Below are 5,432 nucleotides of genomic sequence, written 5' to 3'. Positions count from 1 at the left end.
GTAATGCAACACGGGAGTGTTAGACGACGCCATGCATATATGCGGTAGTTTTTTAGGCAATACACCATTGAATTTAGAATCACAACCAATTGCATTGACCATGGGTTAGGTTTGAAGACCAGATGGATGTCAAAACTAACCTGATTTTTTACTGGAGAGCTTGGTTTGATGTGGTAGTTTCTGTTGCTCGCTTCCCACTTATCAATGACAGGGATCGCAACAGACGTGTTCCATGAATTTTTTCAGGTCAGAGTAGGTCACGGACCTAAAATGATCCCGGTCAACGTTTTGTTTTGAGAAGCGTACCACCCAGCGTAATCCCAGACTATTTTTAATACTAAAATAGGAGCAGTCTGGTATTGATTTGGTGACCTTGATCTGATAAAGGTGAAACAAAGCTGCTGACTTCATTGAGCTTGTGTCCAGAATGAGTATCTAGCTCCCCGACGGTTGCATGAGAAAGTCGGGAGACGTCAGAGAAAATTGGAATTTGACCTTGTTTGATTTTTAAAAATCCAAGGCCATGGCCCAGGAGGCTCAACTTTTGACACAAGTGATTTTACGTACAAGTCAATCTACCCTGTGAAATTGTGATTTTAAGAAGTGTGTGAAAATTTGAATTGAAAAAGTCTCTGGCTATCTTAGCTTTTTATATCTCAGGGCGGAGGGGCCAAATTGACCCTCCATCCATGCGAACGATGTTCAACCGGCCAACCAGGCGCTATTTTAACGTCTGGCTCCTCCTACGCCTTGCTTCGTATTTTATTGTTGTTATTGGCATTGCATTTTGCGTTTTTGCCCCATGTGTTTCCATAGAACAGGATTAAGGGCGGAACTATCATTTTCATTTTTGACCAATTTAGGATTTTTAGCCACTGACAAACCAAGGTAATCACTTAACTGCTATGGGCACCAAATGGCCCTAGTTGTCGGCGCGCCTAAAGACCCAAATAAAAAACAACTCAGTGTGTTACATATATAGCTTCTAGCGATGTGTGAAGGCTCGTGATGGTCGTTTTTTGTATTCAAGTGCCGTTGATTTTGCAAACACCGGGCTCTTGTCAGGGATAATATATTTCATCGTGCCGAATTGTTCACTCGTTTGGCAGATTCCAACACAGGCCAGCTTCTCAATGCATACTTTGGTCCAGGTGTCCAAACTGGAGTGTCAAATACGTCGCAAGTAGGAGTCTGTTTGAAAACCCATTGGGTCCGTGATGCAGTGTCACACATCAGTGTCGATAAGTGTTCATTTGACACACCTCCTGCGACGCCTCCGGCGCCTTCTGAACAGTCTCCGGAAGAAGTTGCCCGCCTTTTCCAACGCTCTGCATTTTTGGTACTCCACCCACCTGCTGCACTTCTTGTGAACTTTGCACAAATTCCAGATTAGTTGGAGAGCGGGGCTGAAAAGAAGAACGTGTTTACGCCTTTTGATATCGTGGGATAATATGCACGAGACTCGGACCCCTCGCATATTTTTTTTTAGTAGCCGTGTACGCTGTTCCCAAAAGGAGACACATGCCGACAGATTCATGCGGCACTTTCAGGTTGACCGAGTGTCACATTCACACCGCATTGGTTTCTCATCAGTACAGAATTATTGGATGGTGACTAGCACGTTTAATACAGCATGATCGGTCTAAATTATTTGATGGTAATTATACAAATTTTGCGTACATGCCCGTATGTAGCCCGAATACCCCCTCCCCCCCCCCCCTCCTCTCAAACACACACACGCAGGCAGCACGGCAGTGCCGGTGACGCTGCCGGCGACACGCACCCGAGTTTGGGGTCAGGCTGAGGACCGGGCGAGGCTATGGGGCCGGGCCAGGCTTCGGGCTCCGGCTGCGGCCGCGCCTCCGGGGCGCTGCACACCAGCGCCGGCGGCCCGGCCGGCCACGGCGCAAGCGCCAGCGCTGCCACCAGCCAGAGGGACCACATGCTGCCGCCAGCGGCTGCGCACCGGCTCTGCTGCTGACCGGCTGGTCGCCAGCTTTTAAGCGCGGTGGCAAAGGCCACTGCCGTTGAGGAAGGGAGGGACGGCCCTGGCCACCGCTGGCGGCGACCCGCGCCGGCACGGGTGTCGTTGCGCCGCGACATTTGGGACCACGACGCCGTGTCACGGCGGGGGCCAGCACCAGGGGTGGCGTCGCGACCTTTACCTCGCGCCCCGTTAGAGTGCCTTGGGTGCGTTTGATGCGCTCGTCACATGTAGGTAATGACTGGGCAACACACGGGTGTGGGGCTGCCGCCCGCCTGTCAGACCAGCACGTGGCGGGATGTAGCGGGTTTATCCTGAAGCGGACTCTCTATGTACTTTGGAGGGTAGCCGATGGGTTATCGCAGCATGGAATGGCCACAAATCAGAACTGTGTAAATACCACTTTAACTACCACCTTCAGTCATGTCCAAGTTTAAGGGAGACCTTACGGACCACCGCGGCATTCAGTGGGTCAATGGGTTTAAAATTTATGAGTCTGCTTCCTTAATCTAAATCAAACACGCGTTTCTGACGTCCCGTTGGGGTTCCGATCAGTGTCTGAAGTTTGGGTTTGGCTCTAGCTGCTTGCAATTCTTTAATTTTCTAGCTTTCTAGGTAAGTGCTTTCTTCCTGAGCTTATGCTCACACCTACTGTACTTTTTGAAGCTATAGAGCTCATAGATAGATAGATAGATAGATAGATAGATAGATAGATAGATAGATAGATAGATAGATAGATAGATAGATAGATAGATAGATAGATAGATAGATAGATAGATAGATAGATAGATAGATAGATAGATAGCTAGCTAGCTATAGATAGCTAGATAGAGACAGACAGACAGACAATTGTTGATATTGACAATTAGATTGTAAAGGTGTTTCTTTCAATTAAGGATGATAAGGATCAATGCTTAAAATATCTTGCACCTGTTGAATAATTCGCCAGAGCACATTGTGACAAATGTATTATTGAACTATCATGTATGCCAGAATGATATAAGTAGGAACATCTGGGATATAGCAATTAGTGCCGCTACCTTCCAGCCAAGGTACCATTGTTTTTGCCTAGGGAACAGATGCTGGAGTAATGTGATACCCACATAGGCTTTTACTGACCTAGGTATGCTTAATTTGGTACCAGGGGTGTAGTTTTCTATTCAGGTTGAATGGGATGCCACTTTTCCATCTACTTTGAGAAGAAATTCGGTCAAAATCAGGGAGAAAATGAGTTGCACTATTGATTTGAGCGTAAAAATTTGTCTGCCCACTCTCCACAAAGTTTATGTACAAAACTACGGCCGCCTGAGACGTGGGGCTGCTGCATGAGCGGAGCTGGGGGGTCAACGTAGCAGGAGTGGCGAAATTATTTCCTCTTCATAGAGCAAGCCAGCTGTACATAGTTGGCAACGCCACATTTACTCACCGAAGTTTAGTCTGATACAATTCTCTTCTCAGTTGTGACACTGAGCTGAATTTATGTATCGTTCTCATCTTTACTATCACCATCCGCCGTCATCGCCCAACACGGCTCCCGCACGCAGCTCTTCCCCCCCCCCCCCAAAAAAAATAGCCCGCACGGAATAGCATCTTCAATGACAGGACCGCGCTAAGTTATGTATCGGTTTTATGTTGTTTTTTAGGACCTCAATGATTTTGTAAAAATTATTCATTGGCAAAACCTTACTCAAATCAAAGTTAGACCAGAAAAAGGTGAATACATATACAGATACAAAAATACAAAACCAAAATTTCTGCTCATCGGACAACAAGAAACTCTGCGTTAGCTTTACATTCAGATCATAATTTCGTGGTGACGCTCTGTAGATCGTTAGAAAGAAATCCATGCTTTGATTTGATCCGCCTTTTGTGCGTTTCCATCGGTGTTCAGTTCGGGTTTCCTCGACGGAGAATATGCCTTCCCTCCAATGCTAGATCCTCCCAAGAGCCGGAGACTCGCGGAGCCGTGGATTTTCGCGTGCCCGTGCGAGTGTTTGGGATAGTGTTTGACGTCACTATAATACCTTCTATACAACCTCCAGTTTAATAGCTTCCAATGCAAATTTAATGAAGGTAACATTGAAATGAATTAAAAGTAGTTTTTTTCAACCAATATGTGATAAATTCACGCTATATTTAGGGGTATACGTTAGTGTGATATAATGCATTTTCGTGTCAATATTGACTGTTGCAGTGATCTTCACGTGCAATCCAGAAACGTTGAATCGTGACGTATACGAGATGTTCTCTGTTTTTCTCGCGTCTCCCTGGCTATCTGCTCCATCAGGACAGGCCGCTGTTTTGAGCACGGGTTTGGGGAGCCCAGCCTCTTAGTGCGGGGGGGGGGGGGGGGGGGGTCGTTGGTGGATGGTTGGTGGGTTAGGTGGTTGGGTATGTTATAAATGTGTGTTGGTGAACAGCAACGGACCTGGTGCACCGAGTGCTTGAAAGGAAATATTGTGCGTGATATGATAAAAAAGACTTGATTCGATTACCCAACTGTATCTCATTGTCCTGGTTTTATCCGAGCAATAAGGGCAAATATTGCTTGCGTTATCTATGTGATAATGCCTCTTCGCTAATGCACTGAACAACTTTCCACAAAAAGATTCGGCTGAAACTCGCAGCAGTATCCCTCTTAAACCTTAAAAAAGGATATCTTAATGACCGTCGCGGCATTCTGTGGCGTCAAAAGGGCTGTATGTCCTTTCAAAAGTTATGAGTCCGCTCCCACATCTACAAATCATGCATGTGTTTCTGACGCTGTCCCGTTGGAGTTCCGGTAGTCTGGGGGATAAATTGCGCGTCTGGAAACCCAGCGGTGCGGTGTTTGGTCTCCGCTGTGTCCGCCCTGCCTGCCGCGCTGAGAGGCAGGTGACGTCATAAAGCGTCAGCAGCTGAGTGCATCGCACAGCCCCACTGACGCGGGCATTATTCCGCTTCGTCAGCCTCTCAGTACGCGCTGTCTGCTGCCTTCCGCCGCGCCAGCTGAAGACATGAAGTGCGCCAGGCGCTGCGCACAGTAGCCTGAGTTACGTGTTCTGGCTCGCAGCAACGCTAAAACCGTCCCCCGTCTATCGAGCGTTAAAGTTTCACTGCTGTCATGGCCCTTGAACGACGACGCAGTCCTGGGGCGGCCCATCAAGCAGGACGGATGTGTCGGTGACATGTAACCCCTGAGTGTCGGACAGCTGACCGGACAGTGCTGGGGTTGGGTGGACTGTCGCCCGCTTGGTGATCCGTGACCGATCTGGTGACCTCTGACCGGTGGCGGTGACTCTCTGTCCTCTTGTTACAGCCGTCTGCGCGCCATGGAGGCGGGACAGGGCCTCCTGGAGGCCGAGATGAACATGTGAGTACACTGACCATGTATTAACATTTGCCGTCGCGCTGGCCGGCTCCGCCACCGGCAGCCAACTGATTACCCCAGCACTATCTGTCTGCCCGC

The 5,432-nt window shown here is 48.4% G+C and overlaps 1 long non-coding RNA gene across 1 annotated transcript; it reads right to left on the bottom strand.

Moving 5' to 3' along the window:
• Nucleotides 1–1,056: 1,056 nt before the first annotated feature.
• On the bottom strand, nt 1,057–1,966 carry LOC119093140 (uncharacterized). Its single transcript, XR_005093603.1, has 2 exons — nt 1,784–1,966; nt 1,057–1,406 (listed from the first exon to the last, which is right to left on the bottom strand). It is a non-coding gene; the product is annotated as an uncharacterized LOC119093140 (long non-coding RNA).
• Between the last annotated feature and the right edge of the window lie 3,466 nt (nt 1,967–5,432).

Source organism: Pollicipes pollicipes, unplaced genomic scaffold (genome assembly GCF_011947565.3).
Source record: "Pollicipes pollicipes isolate AB1234 unplaced genomic scaffold, Ppol_2.1 Scaffold_4002;HRSCAF=4701_pilon_pilon_pilon, whole genome shotgun sequence".
NCBI classification, from domain to species: domain Eukaryota; kingdom Metazoa; phylum Arthropoda; class Thecostraca; order Pollicipedomorpha; family Pollicipedidae; genus Pollicipes; species Pollicipes pollicipes.
Note: the sequence above shows the minus strand (reverse complement) of the source record. Positions and strands in the feature narration are given on the sequence as shown.